Below are 19,974 nucleotides of genomic sequence, written 5' to 3' on the forward strand. Positions count from 1 at the left end.
GCTAGTTCATCGATCATGAACTGAGAAATCTGTCCATGCTGTGTGCCGCTCATGAAGTTCTCCCACGCCGGAGGAGGCTCTGAAGTTGAAGGGCGATGGTAATGCTGATCAGGGATATCATCATTCAAATTGATCATGTCCAAGTCCGTAGGGATCCCAGCACTGTCGAGTATGCCTTGGAAGATGTGAATCTGATCAATATCCTCCATAATGGCACGGACATTCTCGAGCATCAGCTTGCCATATGCCATTTGTCCCGGTGTCTTCACCATATCTATTGCTTGCATAGTGAATTGTATCTCTCGAGAAATCTGCATAACACATTTCGAACTGTGACATATTGCACATTATTATTGAAAAATCTAATTTGATTGAAAAAATAAATAATGTACGAACCACACGAGAATGCCTATGACCATGAGGAACGTACTCCATTGTTGCAACATCTCCTGTCCGCAGGGGAGGCTGACGTCGTAGAGCTTCCGGATTGTTATCTGATAGATACACTGATCTCATACCACGCGCGTTGAACCAATGCATGTACATATGATGCCTCCCCATGTCATATGGTCTCCGCTCTCTAATTAGTATTGCAGGCTTCTCAATGAACTCACTATGAGTAATCTTCCAACAACCATCCCTTGTTGAGTTGCCATCATGATACCACGCATCTCTTAAATAACTGATCTCATCCCATGGTAAAGGAGGAGGAGGCGGGATCTCTTGGTACTTACCAAACTGGCGCATGACCCTATCCGCATGCTGATACTCTACCATCCAGAAATGGATCACGTAACCGCAGGTCATCCAATACCTCTTTTGTCCTCGAACATGTCCAGGTAACTGATGATAGTAATCAACGTATGGTCGCCAGTTAACTGTCTCATCAGCTAGTCTGTCGAAGCTATCTCTATATGTGGCTGTACCACCTGTCAAAAAAAATATAAATTTTAAAAAACAATTATAAATCTATCGAATTCATCTCGAATTATAAATCTTTATACCTAAGTGAGGGTTGCGTTTCCACAAATGTCGAGTGGTCCACTTAACACCGAAAGCATTTATCGTATCCTCATCTGCACCACCGAAGGGAGGTGGCTCGTCTCGGGGAATAGGCCGACCAATAGTAAATCGAGTCCATGACCAAATCTGTAACAATAACATCGGACCCGATATAGTGTCTACTCCTGCAAGGCAAGCACGCGACAACTCTCGATAGAGATGTGTGAGTACGGCACCTCGTGGAGTCTCTAGATCATTGATGAATTGCAAGTACATTGTAGGGACTCCATCCGTACTAGAATCCGGAAACATAACTGACCCGAATAAATCCATACAAAAACCTCGGGTGTACTATGCAACTCTCTCAGCACTGTGCCAATCTTGTAAGGGTTCACTAAATTTGGCCCGCACCCATTTCAGTCTAATCGCATAAGCAGAGACGGACAATCGTTCTTGCGATGTGTTAGGATTATAAATCCTATATTTATATGGCATTGTCTCAATGAGGTTATCGTAAAAAAGAGCCGGATCAGCCCCTAGATCATACTCTAAGTATGGGTTCCAATCAGTATCGCTGGTGCCAGTAATCGGATCACCTGCAAATTAAAAGAATTATACAATCAACAATTCACCTTAAAAAAATAGGGATTTAAATTAACCGATAAACAACTTTAATTAGTTAATTACCCTTAATCGGTAAGCCCCATAGACATGCAACATCTTCCAGCGTCACTGTCATCTCACCGACAGGTAGATGAAATGTATTGGTCTCCGGCCTCCACCTCTCAACCAGGGCACTAATCAAATGCGGATCAATCTTGCAATCATTAAGGCGAGCAATTTGATACAACCCTAATCTCTTCAGAGCATCATCCATCCGACTATTGTAAGGAACACTAGTCTGATGTGAATTTATCTGGTTCAATGAAAAAGAAGGCTACCAAAAAGAAATAAAACATTATAAACCCTTCAAATACTTCATATAATATTTATTTGCAACAAATAATTAATAGATATAATCAAAATTACCATATCACGAACTTTCCATGCTCTGTGGTTCTGTGGTGCTAACTTCAATAGCTCCGGATAATTCACATTATCCATTGACTCTGTTAGAAAATTTGATAAACAATATTTTTGCAACTAATGAGAGTCATCACACATAATTATATAAACAAACATTTTTTCAAGCATATGGCTACAATAATCAAAATTTATGTAAACAACATATCATCTAATTTTGATTTTAATAATAAACTTCATGAATATACTAAATTTACACATTTATAATTTTATCTAATTTTAAACTTCATGAATATTACTAATTTTACACATTTATAATTTTATCTAATTTTAAACATCATGAGAGTCATCACACATTTATCTAATTTTATACAAATTATAATACATACTACTAAAAATTTACATTATACTACATGAACACTTAATTACACAAATTTATTCTACATAAATACTAAAATTACACTAAATTAACATCAAATGAACTATAAATTAACACTACATTAGCACTAAATTACACTAAATTAAAATCAAATAAACTCTAAATTAATACTACATTACCACTAAATTACTAAATATACTCCAAATTAACACTAAATTACACCAAATACTAATTTCACACTACATTTCACAAAAACAATCTAAAAATACTAAACAAACTAAATTAAATTAGTTATTTATTTTAATTCGGCTAAAATAAATAAATTAAAAAAAGAGGAATTTTTACCTTATCAAAATCGTAGATCTGAAGAGTTTCTAATTCTCTTCGACGATCTGAAAATTTTGAAACAATTGGATGGAAAAATGATTGAGTATATTGAAAGAATTAAAAAAAAAAAAAAAAAAGGAAGAAGATGAACTCACCGTTTGGAGAAGAAGGGCTCGCACGGGTGGGGAAAAGGAGAAAGGGGGCGAGCTTGCGCGCAGCATTTACAAAACAAAGCTCCACCGATCCGTAGGATCGGTGTAGGCTTCAATCGGATCTTCTGTGGCTGCTGATTACGCTGATTGCGCTGAGAGGAAAATTGAGCTACACCGGTCCCTAGGACCGGTGTAGAAGGGTTTTTTTTTGCTCCACCGATCCTGTGGATCGGTGGAGGCTAGTTTCCGAAAATCACCTAGCGAAGGGCTTATTCGGTTGAATTATTTTAACGTAATTCTATTTAAAAAAAAAAATCGATATTTGATGCTAGCTTTAGCTAGCTTTTACCTTTGTGTACTGACGGTTGGGATTTTCCATAAAGTCACGCAAAGACGTTTGAGATATCTCAGAGGATACCGATTCTCATTTTACTGAGACGTACGTGTTTTGTCTCTTCCTTTCCGCTTCCCAGTGTTAATTTTGATAGCTTGAATTTTATATTTTTAATTCAAGAATCAAATCTTTCGCTGCTTGTTGTGTCGTGTCATCAACAGTGCCTCTGCATGCGTTGAATACGCAATCAAGCACATGATTCGGCAAATTCATTCTTTCTATCATATCATGAATTTTAAAATTTACAATTTTATTTGCATATATAATTGAGTTTGATTCGTATATCATTTAAGCTTATATAACATCAATTTTAAAATCTATCGAATCAATTTCAAACGGTGAATTCAAACTGTTCAAACTAATTTACTTCATTAATTGTGCGTTTACATGCAAATTTATAAATTCTAAAATTTATTTACTATTAAGTCAATCGGTCAAATGAATGAGTTCTTAAGTTAATTTTAATACATTCATTTTTCACCATTTTTATCGCTTGATTTGATACTAAAGTAACTCGAAAATATAAAAAATTAATTTGCATGTAAACGCATCACTCATAAAGTAAATCGGTGTGAATGGTTTGGATTGATCGTTTGAAGTCTATTTAATCAATTTTGAAGTTAGTGTCATATGACACCGATGTCATACTAGTCTGACTCTATATAATTTGAGTATAAAGTCAACTGGTGAAAAAAAGTATAAGTTATTTTTTATCGTTTATTTTTTATTATTTTTTATCACTTTACTTTATACTGAATTAATTAGAAAATTTATTAATTTGATATAAATGTGTTACTCGTGTAGTTTAAAACTAATCTAATAGATTTTTAAATGGAGCTGATGAAAACTAAGTTTTTTAGTGAACTTAAGAACATCTTAATCTCACTTATATATTTGTCATGATATATATAATAGGATCAATTAATGTTCCAATTTATTTCCCATGATATGTCATATCATACAATTTTATTTTAAGTGGTGTTTATTCTTCTCACAGTTAAAATTGATATTCAATAACTACGTACGTACGTACACGCGCAGGGTTAAAATGATAAAAATTATATTCTACATAGAGCATCGTATAAAGAAAGAAATTCTGAAATAATTTAATAATATGCTTGACCTAATCTGCATGAATCATGAATATCAGCAAAATATACATTTATCATAAATTTCTCTCTCTCCTCTTTCCCGGTTAGATAATAAAGCATGCAGTTAGATAACATTTCAAAGATAGTTGTCAGTTTTTGTGATTGTAATAAGATTCAAAGTAAGATCCCAACTGATTGCATATATTAACTGACAAATACAACATGCTACTGCATTTTAATTATTTATTCGTATACATTTTGATCTAATATGCATAAATGGTGTGAATCTTATGTTATCCTAATATTCCTGTATGAGGAGGGATCTAATTACACCCTTTTGAATATGGGTACGGGCGTGCGGCTATACTCAGGGCAAAAAATCTACTATTGAGAGCAGAGAGAAATCTTTTTCTAAATACCAGTTTTATCACTTCTTATTTTTGCTTCTAATTAAACATGTCTGTAAATTAGGAAATCACCTTAGAAGCAGTGTAGCATAAGGATAGTTTAATATATTTAATGGAATTACTGTATTTTTTGTATGATATGTGTTCTCACTACTAAGTTTATTTTATCCTCTATTACTTTATGGTCATGATTATGTGTAAGAAGGATCACCTATTAACTTCATCTCCACAAAGAAATAAATTAGCATTATATAAATATTTCTCTATAAATAAATAATAGATAAATATGTGAAGTTGTGATTATTTGTAGAATGATTATATAAAATATTAGATTAATATCTTAATAGTTTAGGTTTTTAGAACAGTTTTTTATATGAGTACCGTAAATTTAGTTTGATTAAATTTCGTTGGTCTTTTTTTTTTACAAAGTTTAAGTTCTTGAGCGTTTTTGTGTTAATAATTTAAACGTACTTGAAAATCACATATACAATTTCTCGATATTTTGATTTATTTATTTCTTCTTAATAAAAAGTAAACATTAAAATTTAAAATTAGAAGAAAATTTTGAGTAAGAAAAATAACATATATAAGACATTGAGACAAACAAAGAATCAAATTTCTATTTTCGATGGCCAACAATTTCCTTGAATTTATAACCGGTTATTAACTTTTCTAATTATAGCAGATTATAATCAGAAGTAAAAACATATGAAAGTCTTTAAGAAGAGTAAAATTGGTACATGGAAGAAAAAAGTTCTCTTTGCTCTCAATAGTTGAATTTATGCTCTGAAAATAGGAGTTCGAATCCAGTGAAGTAACTCAAAAGTTGAGTTTTAGATCTGAACTGTCCGATTCGAATCCATGATAATTCATCCGAAGTGGAGCACACACATCTCGAACAATGAATCCTAATCCCGATGTGATCTCGAGTGACAGATTCAAATCTGACAGTCGCGATCCAAAACCCAAAAATTGAGTTACTTTAGGTGATCTGGACCCCTGAAAATAGCAGCCCCTTTTGAATATAAGCTATGTAGCCGTACTCAATACGTATTGGATATCGATACATATATGATATGCTCTCGATACATATCAGATTAGTTTAGATGACGTATTCTTAATCTCTTGATACGATCTCCGATACAGTTTGACTCGTTTGAATATGGATGACACATCTGAATACATTGGGGATACGCTGGTTCTGCAGAATCGAACAATTTTATAGCGCATGAGTTATACATCGCGTATGGACCGGTCTAAAACTGTGCACCGCGTAGACCATGCCAAAAACAATTTTCTAGTTGCCTACGGCAACAACGACATACTCCTTTACCACTTTTTTATTTACTAGTGTTTACACATTTGTTGTTGGAATCTAGTAGTTAATATATTTAATATGAGGAGGGATCCAATTATACTATTTTATAGTGGCACATATTAATATCATATTTTTATAAGTTACTTTTGCAATTTTAAAATTGAAATAGTCGATCCGAACCATTCAACGTGATATTCATATTAAAATGTAGCTGGAAACCAAATTTTACATTTTTTTTTTTACAAATTTATTACTATTTATTTAGAATTTTTTAAAATTGATGTTTTTCAATGGTCCAGAGTTACCTAAAAACAACAATTTTGTACACATCTTAATAAATATTTAAAAAAAATATAAAATTTGGTCTCCAAGCACATTTTAATATGGAGATCATGTTGAACGGTTCGGATCATCTGTTTAGAATTTAAAATCGCAAAAATAACTTATAAAAATATATATAATGTCAAGATGTGTCACCATAAAATGATATAATTGGATACCTTCTCATTTAAGATATACTTGGGTTGTCCTAAATTTTTTATATTTAATTTATATAAAACAAGTGTTGAATTAATCATATAATTAATATAACAAAAAATAATATATATAATAAACATATTGTATTATGAGTGTTTAGAAATTATCGTATCGATGATAAGATATTCATATCCGTGTTCATGGTAACATAGTGTGAATCTAATTGTTGAACTTCCGATTAGTAAATGTTTAGTATTCGATCTTGACTCAAAAATTGTTTTATTTCTGCATCATGCGGTTCAATGATAAAATTTACGTTGCTTTTGATCATTTTTATTTACATTAGCATATATAACTTATTTGCGCGCTACAAATTCCTTCAGCGTATCTATGCTTAAATATTACGAATATGATCTAAAAATGTATTGAAGGGTCTTGTTGTATCATGTCATCAACAGTGCATCTGCGTTGAATACGATATCAAGTACATGATTCATTTGATCAAAAAAAAAAAAGTACATGATTCACTGTAACTGATTCGGCAATTTGCTCTTCTCAAGTTTTAAATGCATATATATTTTTGAGTAAAAATAGAGTGTTAATGATCTCAATTAGCTCTTTAATGAGCTTAACTTTAAAACATATCGAATTAATTTTTAATAATAAATTTAAATTATTGAAAACAGTCAATAAGTTAATTTGATTATTTATGTGTCAAATTTATAAAATTTTCAATTATTATAGTATAAACTCAAGCGGTAAAAAAAATTATAAATAAATTTTAATCGTTCATTTTTCATTTTTTTATCACTTTAATTTCTTTTATACTAAACTAATTAAAAAATTATAAATTTAGATATAAATGTATTACTCATGTTCATGTAGTATAGATCGGTTTCAACCAGTGTTGTAAATAACGGTATGAGCTCGTCAGACGAACGGAGTACTGCCAAACAATTAATCGAGAATAATCAATCATAATCGAAAATAATTAGCTGATCAATCGAAAAAATCTGTAACGATTTAATCATCGCCAACAATTAATCAGCCGATTAAATGATCTAACCAGCATTTTTCTACAATACTGATTTCAACAGTTAAGTTCGTTATTTAAAACCAATATGATAGATCTTTACATTGAGCTCATCAAGAAAACTAAATTTCTTAGTGAGCTTAAAACACCCTTGTCCTGCTTATATAATTTTATGATATATAATAGGATCTACTAGTGGAAAAAATAGAATCAGGATCGGTTATATAAGCATATTAGTATCGGAATACAACCGATCCTGATCAAGGCGATACTAATACTCCAATAATCTGGATCGGTTAAAGAACCGATCCAAATAGTGGTATCAGGATCGGTTGTTTATAAATAACCGATCTTGATAGTATATAATCTGGACCGGCTGTATACAAGAACCGATACAGATAGTTATTATTTTGGGTTTTTTTTTTAAATATACATTAGGATTTTTTTTTTTTTTTGCTGCTGAACTATGACAAGAAAATAATTGAAGCAGGTTTTTTTTTGTGAATCTAGATATAATTGAAGCAGGGTTTAAATTCAAACACAAACAAGAGTTTAAATCCAAATACCACCAACCCTAACAACTACCACAATTACAAGTAGAAAGACAATCATCACTATAACAAGAAAACACCTACTTAGTAATAAAACTTATCAATCAATCTTCATTCTCTTGTTCCTTGTCAGGAACAGCCTCTTCTTTGTCAGATACAACCTCATCTTCTTTGTCAGATGCCACCTTCTCCTAAAATAACAAAGACATAATTATTAAAAGTTGACAAAAGAAAAGAAATAATCATTAGTACAGCCTCTAAAGATAGAATTAATACCATAATGAGACAAATCCAGTACTGGTACAATACCAGTGGTATGCTATCTCAGAGTACTATGCTTATTAAAAGGTTTAATAATTATATTGAAGAATGTTACATACATCCTCTGCATCCCCTGCGAATGTCTAAAAACCCAAAATTTCTCTGCATCCCCTGCGAATGTCTAAAAACCCAAAATTTTAGAAGTGAGGAAGTTAAAGTGAAGAATAAGACAAGAAAATCATACCTCGTCAGCTTTTGGTCTGACAATACGAAAGCACCTTGATTTCAGCCTCTGATGCAATTTTGCACTACAGTACTAATATTCATTATCACAAGGTTCCTTAGTGGCTTCAATGAAGGCCTGAAATTCATTATCAGTATTAAAGAGACTCAGAATAACTTAGGCAACACTACAAGTTGAAAATAGAAAACAAAGCTCAATACAGTTGAGCTATAAAAACTAAATGTAAATTACAGAAAAGAAAAACATGAAATGAGACTAAGAAAACACAAGTTAAAAAATATAACAAAAAAAAAAATTGTTGCTTCGCCTCTGATCCATCTTGGGTACATACCAGAAATAAATAAAAAAATAGAACAAAAAAATTCGTACCAGTGCACGTAACAGAAATGGTACCAGTGGTACCGGAGTGCACGTAACCAGATCCATCCTTTCTTCTGTTATCAATTGAGGGGCATTTTGGTAATGTTGGCATTTTATACCAGACCTTGCCTTGCAGTACCAGAAAGGAACCAATCCTCACATACAGTTTTCAGATTGCATGCCTTTAAGGCTTCTCAAGTTCAGATTAATCAAAAGTAAAAAAATATGCATCAAAGATATACTTCTATGGACCTAAATTAACTCATTCCAAACAATTATTAAATATCAACCTATATGACATAATCATATTCCTAGTCTAGAAAATTAAAAGTAATGCTGTCTAAATTTTCCTTTATCTGTAATACCATCATTAAATCCGGTACAAGTATAAAATCTGATACAGTTCACTTTCGACGAACCCAAGATGCTTGAAATTACCCGAGAAAGGCTCCAAATGCAAAAATGGCAGCAAGAGTTGGCCGGCACCAAGGTGCTCGCCTCGATCGTCTCCGGCAGTCAGAAAATTCAGCCAGCATACCACAGAAAATAGCACCTCCGAGCACCAGAGAAGCAAATCGCAAACCCTGATTATGCTTGAAGAAATCACACTTCACATTAGGGACACAAAATTAGGGCTTATTTTCAAAAACCATAGATTATGCCTAAACAGATCCCACATTAATGTCCACAATGTAAACAATAGAGAAACCTTTGTTCTACAAAAGTGAACTCTACTAACCAAAACTAACTAAACTGAAATTTAAAACCCTAAAACCAAACTACCCATGAAAGAACGTAGTTAAATTAATCAATTTGGAAAAAAAAAAGTTTGAAAACTTTCAACCAAATTACTGAGATTTTAATTATACAGGTGGTAATACCTGCTGTGTTTTTCGTTCGTTCTAGAAAAAAGGTTCAAAACAATAGAGAGCAAAAACTAAAGTACAAAAATCAAACGGATCAGAGACGAATTTGAGAAAAGTACCACGGATTGCGAGTCAGGAAGCATGAAATTGAAGGCGCTGTGTCTCTCTATTTCCCTTCAATTGCACAGGGGAAGCACCAAAAAACCAAATTACGGAGAGGCGGGGAGATAGGGTTTGGGTCGAGAGGCGGAGAGGCATCGTGGAGGCAGTGGCGGGGAGAGGCGGGGAGACAGTGAGCACGAGGGAGAGATGTGAGGGAGAGACAGTGAGCGCTGGAGAGGAAGAAAGTGAGCACGAGAGAGAGATGTGAGGGAGAGACAGTGAGCGCTGGAGAGGAAGAAAGTGAGCACGAGAGAGAGATGTGAGGGAGAGACAGTGAGCGCGAGAGAGAGATGGAGATAGAGAGAGATGGAGATAGAGTTGATTGTTAAATCTAAGTAACGCGAAATGAAAATTAACATAGCGCCAAATAACCTATCAGGATTGGTTATTATAAAGAACAGGATCAGTTATTATAAAGAACCGATCCTAATACTACACTAATTAGGATCGGTTGTTAGCTTAGAACCGATCTTGATAGTATCAGGATCGGTTCTAAGCTAAGAACAGATCCTATTAGTTCATGGGCTGTGATTTGATTAGTTTTTAGGATCGGTTTTATTAATAAAACCGATCCAGATAGGTATTAGTATCGGTTTGTTCGTATAGCCGACCCAGATAGGCCGTTCCTGATTCCAGTTTTTTCACTAGTGATTATTAATTGTTCTAATTTATTTTCCAGGATACGCCATACAATTGTATTTTATTTTGCATAAAAGTTAAAAGTCAACTCGACTATTTAATATCCATAAAAGATTTTTCATTTATATTTAAACCTGGGATTTTTTTTTATACAGAAGATATTGTCTTTAGGAGTGGATCAAAGACTCATACTTATTTTAAGTGGTGTTTATTCTTCTCAAGTTAAAATTGATATTCAATATGTACACGCACATGCTTAAAATGATAAAATATATATATATATATATATATATATATTATACACAGAGCATCGTAAATAGGAATTCTGAAAATGAAGTTATGTTAGGGTCTGATCGGAACCATCAATTCCCATTCAAAACGAGAAATGGAATTGAAGCTTTCTGAAATTATCTGATCGGATCAGCGGAAGCGACAGGAGATGATTTCTTTTAATGCGATTTGGCGAGAAAATTTTCCTCCGATTAATTCTCGTGAAAAACATAGAGATTTGGCGAGAGTTCATTTGATAAAAAAATGACGGTAATTTATTTCCAACGATACCCACACTCTCTCTCTCTCTCAAATCTAGTCTCTACCCTCTTCTCATTGCTCACGCCTCTCTCCGAATCAGCGCTCCAGCAGCCTCTCATGGCAGATCCGAGAACCGCACTACTAGCCTGATCACATTGACGCCTCTGTCACATCTCAGAATGCAGCACCGATGGATCTGCCGGTCGCAGGCGAAGGTTTAGAGCGTTCACCGATGAGAATGCAAAAGTGCTTCGCAAGGAGATGTTGGAGACAGGGATCTATCATGACGCCACGTAACACTCAACCATAGCCTCTGGCCTCGAAGAGAAGGTGAAATTGTTAGGTAACTGGAAGCTGGTCAAGACCAGAGAATTTTGAGGTAATATTCTAGTTCACAAAAAATCAAACTAAAAAAGTGAGATTGTCGATTGACTTGGTAAGCAATTGAAAAACATAAAATTGGAACTACTGGTATCGTCAGAACTTTCAATACCCAGAAGACTAAAATCCAAGTATGCCTTGAATAAGAATAAAAAAGGTACCAATACTTAATATTTGCAGTATGACTCCTGCGAGGTATGATTGACCTTAATATAAATTTGATCAGATATAATTTTGTTATGGTGACTCTTAACATTACGGATCTACAAGTTTTTACTGTGTCTGGACAATTCTTGTGGCGAGATTATATTTCTGCAAGTCATTAGCTAGCATGTGTGAGATGACTAGGAATATTATTCTTAGTAGAAGGATAATACTTGTTTTGGGTAGTGATATCATATTTTGTTCATATATAGATGGCATATACTTAATTAAATAGTAATAAACTCCTTGAATACTTTTCAGTATTGTATTTTAATGTTAATGAAATATGTATGCTATGTATGGATGCTGGTTACTGGTTACTGGTATTATGCATTAATGTTGGATAATAGCATGCATACTCAAGTACTTTTGATGACATTATTTTTATTTATTTCAGTTTGGCATTGAGTACTTGTTAAGTACTAGAGTACTTCATTTATTTCAATTTGGCAAAAATCAGCACAACTGATAATAATGAAAACTATTGAAAAATTGAAGTGTCGGTTTGCAAATTACACAGATACCATTAGGCGCTAGTATTGGAGCAGGTGGTGGGCACTCAAGTCTTCAAGCACTGGTTTGGAAAAATCAGAACTACTAATGACAAAGGAAATTATGGCAGAAATGGAGGGCTGGTTTGCAAATTAACCAGGTACCAGTGGGCGCTGGTATTGAACCTGGTAGTGTGCATTAAATTCTTCAAATACTGCCACCGATTGAACATTCTAATTTTCTTTTTCATTTCTGTTCTTTTTTCCCATACCCCTTACCTTGTACTGTTTTCTAATTTTATTTTCTCATAATTTTTCGTTTCATGTTATTAAACCATGTAATCTAGACACAACTTGCGTCATATTGTTTTGTATTTACTGATATTGAATTAGTAGATGTATTTATTGGTGCTTAGTAGTTTGTATCACTTTGCCATTTTAATCTTTTGATGTATATTATTTAAAGGGTACAAAAGTCATTTTTATTCAAATGAAATCATTTCTTTTTTGTTATGTGTACATTTCAATCAATAAATAGAAAAGAATTCAATTCTTCACTATTTTTATTCGGATCAACAAAGTTCAATTAGAAATCATGTCTATTGAATTCTATTGAATTGAAATCAATTGAACTCCAATACCCTCAGTGTTCCGATCAGACCCTTAAACTCCGTCATTTTGGGGCGGTTACTTTTTTTTAAAATCTTAATATTTTTATTTAAAGGGTACCGTAGAGGAATCACCATCCTGAAACGAATTGGTAGCGGTTTGTTTTTACAAGTCATGACAATGTTGTTTGCATCTATAATAGAAAACAAGCGCCGAAGTATAGTAAAAAGAGATGATCATACATCGGTCAAGCACCCGATAGCATGAAGAGCTTAGGATCATCCTATACTCTGACAGCATATGGAATTGGAAATTAATTTTGTGAGTTGTTTTATTCTTCAACTGGTTTCTGATATTACTAAAAGAAGAGGAAAAGGATGGGTGTTAAACGACTTGAATTCGTCGAGACTGGATTATTTATTAATTATTATGGATTACTGACAGTTCTTAATGCTCTCAATTTTGCAAAATTGGGCCAAACATCGGCCCGTTCACTACTTGTATATATATCATGTACCTTATTTACCACTTAATGGCTTTCGTCAAGTAAAAGGAAACAAACTTAAATACGTCCGTCCGGTCCGGCAATTTAAAGTTTAATTAATTTCATGCCCAATTCGCTGCCCACGCTGCCCAATTAATCCTTGCATATATTAATTAATTAATTGTTGGGGACTTATATATATTCATATTGTGTACCGCAACCGCAAAGATAGATTAAAAGAGAATCGAATAATTACCTGATTGCATTAATTGTTGACGAACGGCACGGCAATACGGCATGCATCAATTTCATCTTAATTTGAGCTCCTTAATTGACACCTAGCTAGCTTGTATCGCTTCATTGAGCTGAGCTGTACGTACATCCAACTTAATTAGTTATATTTATTAGCATTTAGGGGCATTACAGTACCTACATCCAACAAGTTATACATATTGCTATATATATATATATATATATATACCACAATCTAACCAATAGAACATATATAGCAAGACCTCGTTTCACCTGAAACATGCATATATATAAAATTTAATTAAAAGAGCATGCACTGAATCACTAAATGTCAATTCATGATACTGGATTGAGCAAAAAATGTCGTTATTATATTTATTTTTCAGTAAAAATTACAAAACCGGATGGCATATGCATTTTTAAATATGTCTAATAATACTTGCAACACGTGCCTGCCGACCGTAAATCTGTAATTTCTATAATTAATCCTATCTATTTTCATTCATATATATTTTTATTTTTTTATTGGAAGAATCTTATTTTTTATACTTCTGCTTTCTTATGTTAATATTTTTAAATACTTATTACGTACAGGTGTCTACCTTTTTAGTAATTTTAGTATATTTTTGTTAGTTATTTGAATTTATTTCAGCAGAGACATAAATTAAATCTGCATGTCCTCAATTAATAAAAATGAACATAAATACGATTGACTGATTATGACATTATTTGATTTATAACTTGTTCTATTCATCTATATATTGTTCTTGATACTACAGAATATATCTTGAATATATACAAAATTTATTTAATTGTTAATTCTTTAACATTAATTAATTTAATTTAATTTAATTTTGCTAATTCGTAACTATATATATAAGACTTAATTGCATTAATTAGTTTTATATTTTGTAATTAAATATTTAACGTTAATTCTTTAAAATTGACATTTATTTAAACTTAAGTGAATTGTCGTCATAAATGTAATTATATCAGTAACAGGTTTTGCTTTAAGTTTTCACACTTGGTCACGCATTATATCTCACTATTCGCAATGTAAAATAGAATCTTGGGATAATTTTATATACACCACTCAAAAACTCTAAAATTACATATTTACCATCTAAAAATCTAATAACTCACATATTTACCCAATATAACTTTAGTATATATCAAATATATCCAAAAGTCATATTAATTATGTTTAATTTTCTTAAAACTATAATTAATTAAGGATTAATTTAGCATCCTCTTTTTATTTCCTTAGAATCGTTCTCCTTTATACCCAATATAAAAGATTAAAAACATATATTCCAAACTGAGCCGGTAATAAAACACGTATTCTCAAACTCAGTTACTACTTTTACAGTGGTTGCAATATCATCGTCGAATTCAGTATGATTTATTTTGTTGAAAAAGTTAGAGTGGTTACCTTATTTTTAAACAATCAAGCTGAAGTTTGAATCCTTAAATCTAGTTTGCTGCCCCTTCTATCCGAGTTTAAGTGGGAGAGACGAGATGAGGAGAGTTTAAGCAAAAAATGGAAAGTTATGTCAAAACAGACGGAAAAGAAATCTGTGCGCAAAAGATGAAGGGAAGGAGAAGGAGAAGAGACTAAATATCTTAATAATTATATTTTATATAATCTTAAACTTAATTAATCTCAATTTTTATTAATTGAATAAATATGTGAGTTATTCAATTTTTAGACGGTAAATGTGTAATTATAGAAATTTGAATGATAAATATGTAATTTCATAGTTTTTGAGTGGTATATATGAAATTCTCCCTAAAATCTGCTTGACTTCCTGTATAATTCTGCACCCATGACCCACCCACCCAACAAATATGTATCACAGATAAACGAACTTGGTTGGGTTCACTTGAAATTTTGAACACTGGTATTAATTAATATGCAATTTGCGATCTGTATTATAATATTAATTTGTGATCCGTAATGGCTTTTGAATGTAAATTAATGTTGTAATCAGCACAGACTTAATTATTATTTCTATACAAATTGCAAAGCCTTCGGACATTCTTCCAATTAAAAAAGAACTATTTATATTAACATAATATTGTTTTAAAATAATGTATCATCTCTCCTCATTTTCAACAACTATTTTACTTCTCACCTCTATCATCTAAGTAATTTAAATCAATATTGTAAATAACGGTTTGCGGTCGTCGGACGGATATGATACCGTCAAGTAATTAATCGGAAATAATCAAGAATAATCGGCCGGTTAGTCGGGAAAGTCCATGATAGTTTGGTCACCACCGACGACTAATTGACCGATTGATCGGTCTAATCGGACGTTTTTTACAACACTGATTTAAATTTTGAGTTTGAATATAAACATAGAGGACGATCCGATATGTTATGTTTTACCATTTTCTCTTTCCATTTTCCTTTTGATGTATTTTGAAAATTGATCTCTAAAAATTCATAAAAGATAACAATGTCATAATGAAACCCTAAATCTTTGTTCTTGCAATTTGCATCGTACCTATTTAATTTAAACACTCAATTTGTACCAAGCAGTCACCGACCGATTTAAATTTATTTATTTATTTTTTGTTCTGCTATTTTTATTTTATTAATTATTTTTTATTATAAAAAATTTGGACATATAATCTGAAGTGAATATATATACGGTGGTTTGCTTTTAGTACCGAATAAATGAATGTGTTGTATCACATACAAATGGATAAAAATTGAAATTAAAAAATTTATATATGATTGGATTTTAAAGGAAGAAGATTATATATGTTAGAAATAATAATGATACATCATCTTAATTATTACAAAAGTGAGAAGATAAAAGGAGATATTTTCTTAATTTATTGGTTGAAGTGCGAAGAACAGATCGAGAGACAGAATTAAAAAGGGAAATGGAAAATGGAAAATGTGGTGTCAATAGGCATGCAGGTTTGAATTTAAAAAGATAATGGAAAATGTGGCATTAGCCCCCTACAAGGTTACAAGGTTACAAGGCTACAACTACATACATGATACATGCCATTTCATTTCATTTCCTGTGGCTGCATGTGATTAAAGCGACTGAGACTGAGTACACAAACAAGGCATCAGCATCAGCATCGGCATCACCAAACAGAAACAGTACTGACGAAAGACAAGACCTGACCTCCAGACAATTCAATTGATTGAATTCGGACCAAGAGTGTGACCATGGTAATATGATATATAATATCCATACAGTGCAAATTCATCGGTACTACGGATAATTATTTTTGTTTTCAAAATTTTAACACTTAATCTAAACCGTTCAACGTAGTCTTCATATGAATATATATTTATAAACTAAATTTTATATTTTTTAGATTCTTTTTATTAATTTTTAGATGTTTAGAAAATGACTCGGTTTGAATGATATAAAATATTCAGATTAAATGATTTTCTAACCAAAAAAAGTTTTTTTTTTTTTGAATAAAGGACTTAAAGTCGTTTCATTAATTACAGAAACAATTTAAGTTACAAAAATGTTTTAACAGAAATATCTCACATCATCAAAAATTCAAAATGATACCCTGTGAAACATGCAGTTATGATCTGGTGTCTCGTATGGACGCTAACATGCCATTGGCGAATTATTTTGTATTATATTTAAATTACGAATTTTAAGTTTTTAATAATTATTTTTGAATCATAAACTTTATTTCATAATATTGTAACTATGACAAACATTTAGTATATATTTTTATTAGTTCATATTTATGCCAATACAAAACTATATATTGCCATTTTTAGTGTACAAATCTCATATGGAATCAAATATATAACTTTTTGTTTTTTGCATCTTACTAAAACGTTTTTATTATCTTAGCTTGACTACTCAACAATTGAATGCAATATAATAGTAGGATATGGGATGATTGAGAATGAGTTGAATTAATACCGATCAAATTTTATTTTTCCTAGCACTAAAGAAAGTATAGCTCTGTATCTTCTAGCACTTAAGGATCGCTTGGCATGAAAAAGACTGAGCGAGACAGTTCTAAAAAAAGAAGAAAAAGATTAAGCGAGACTTAGTTAGCGACTTTGACTGACTAATGAAATTTTTGGAAATATAGAGGATTTTTGTTTAAATAGAAAAAAAAAAATCAATACAAACGAAACAAGTATTCAACGTGTTGGATTTTCAAAATGTTATATATGACGACACTCTTCAGTAAGTGTTTGTTCAGCAAAACGCCTTTCATAATCCATCGTGACACTGCTTCGGTGAAGATGTTTTTCGGAAATCCAACATCTTGAGTGCTTATTTCGTTTAAATTAATCTGGTTACTCTATTTAAAAAGAAATCGATATAGAGACAGAAGGATAATATAACTTTTCTAATTATAATTTTAATCAAGAGATATGGAATATTTTTGTTCTCTCTAAAAGTCTCGTATCAATCTAATTTTCTTCATATTAATTTAGAGATGTAATATATGTTAGTAATTACAAAATTATTTATCATAACGAATTATTCACATCAACAAAATTAAATTTACATAAATAAAATTTATTTGAAATGAATATGAAGAAAATTGTTAAATTATTGATGTAATAAATTATTTTAATTTCAATAGTTGTAGAAATTGAAATATAAATGACGGGGCGTCAAAATTGATTTAAAAATTGATTTTGCCAAGGCGTTTGATTCAATCAATTGGGAGTTTTTGTTCCGTGTTATGACAGCAAGGGACTTCCCGACTAAGTGGTTGAATTGGATTCAGATACTCCTTAATACATCCTCTTCTAGGATTGTTTTAAATGGCCAAGTTTCTGAATTTTTTCATCATAAACAAGGTCTTCGACAGGGGGACCCATTGTCTCCCATGTTGTTCATTATAGCTGTCGATGTGCTACAAAGAATGGTTGAGCAATCCAGTCAGGTTCTGACAGGGGTCATATCCCGAAAAATTAAGCTACCCATCCTATCTTTTCAGTATGCGGATGATACTGCAATGGTGGCAAGTGCAGATCTCACTACCATGGTAACTCTAAAACTGATTCTTCGACTTTTTGCTAGTATCTCGGGGCTGCAAATCAACTATAGTAAAAGTTCATTCTTACCTCTGAATTTGACTCAAAGGCAAATTCGGAGAGCTGCTGTAGTGTTGGGGTGTTCTCAAGCTTCTTTACCTATGTCATATTTGGGAATGCCACTAACTTTGAGAAAGCCAAATCGTCAAGATTATGTTCCACTGTTGGAGAAGGTTCAGAAGAGAATACAAGGATGGCAAGGTAAATTTCTTTCAAGGGGAGGCCGAATTCAACTTATCAAATCAGTTCTTGGTAGCTTGCCAATTTACCTCATGACTTCCTTTTTTCTGCCTAAATGGGTGATTGGGAGAATTGAACAAATGTGTAGGAATTTTTTATGGGGAAAAATGGAAGGTCAAGGCAGAGGAATACATTTACTGAATTGGGAGCAGTGTTGTATGCCGATTGAATATGGCGGTGTGGGAATACCAAATCTTGCCGTAAGGAATACGGCATTGCTATTAAGATGGTGGTGGAAGGTGTATTCGGGTGAGGAAAACTTGTGGTCAGTAACGGTAGCATGCTTAAGGAGATTACACCCTCAATCGGCTCCAAAGATGTGGATGGCCAATGGTTCGTTCTTTTGGAATCAGCTTATTAGAATTAAACCACTATTTCACTGGAGTGCAATATGGAAGATTGGAGATGGTGAATCAGTATCATACTGGTATCTATGAGACGCACGTCATAGCGTTGAATGTTGTGATATATAATGTTGAAAAGTACGATAATTAACTTTGGCACAACCATCACTTGGGAACAGCAGGATATATATAATATTAATGTTGTGATAAACGCTTTCATATCACAGATTAAGTTTCCTGTGGATAACGGGTCTAATTTCGAGGCTGATTTATGCTTTTTAGCGCCATCCAACTCATCATTTAATTTACCAAAATTTGTTTTGCACTTTTGATGGGGGCAGATCTCAATTCTCGACCTTCCGCATAGTAATTATTTTATCATTGACCCAAATACTGGTCTGCTTTGTTTGACCGTCTTGCCTTCTCCAGGTCCGTCGATTTCAGGCAACCTGCTACAGCAAAATTTCTTCGTTATATATATATGATATTGGGAAAAATAAATTGTCGTTTTATTTGATTTTATATTTATTTCCTTAATACTAATATTAATGTATAAATTAATTCAAATTACATATTTACCGTACTGCAATCTCATCTGATTGTGCGGTATTTTTATTTATATGATTGTATGTCTTCTGATTAATTGTTTAATATAATATGTTTTCAAAAAATTAATCATGTCTGACAATGTTTTTA

The 19,974-nt window shown here is 32.2% G+C and overlaps 2 long non-coding RNA genes across 3 annotated transcripts; one reads left to right on the forward strand and one right to left on the reverse strand.

Annotated features, from left to right (window-relative positions):
* Positions 1-8,093: 8,093 nt before the first annotated feature.
* Positions 8,094-10,335, reverse strand: LOC144569649 (uncharacterized). Of its 2 annotated transcripts, XR_013516117.1 has the most exons (4): positions 10,005-10,335; positions 8,660-9,612; positions 8,535-8,596; positions 8,094-8,345 (listed from the first exon to the last, which is right to left on the reverse strand). It is a non-coding gene; the product is annotated as an uncharacterized LOC144569649 (long non-coding RNA). The 2 variants fall into 2 exon arrangements; XR_013516116.1 differs by lacking the exon at positions 8,535-8,596.
* A 776-nt stretch (positions 10,336-11,111) lies between these two features.
* On the forward strand, positions 11,112-12,696 carry LOC144569734 (uncharacterized). The gene is made up of 2 exons (XR_013516142.1): positions 11,112-11,596; positions 12,200-12,696. It is a non-coding gene; the product is annotated as an uncharacterized LOC144569734 (long non-coding RNA).
* Positions 12,697-19,974: the final 7,278 nt, after the last annotated feature.

The sequence above is a fragment of the Carex rostrata genome, chromosome 18 (assembly GCF_964058835.1).
Source record: "Carex rostrata chromosome 18, lpCarRost1.2, whole genome shotgun sequence".
In the NCBI taxonomy this organism is placed as follows: Eukaryota; Viridiplantae; Streptophyta; class Magnoliopsida; order Poales; family Cyperaceae; genus Carex; species Carex rostrata.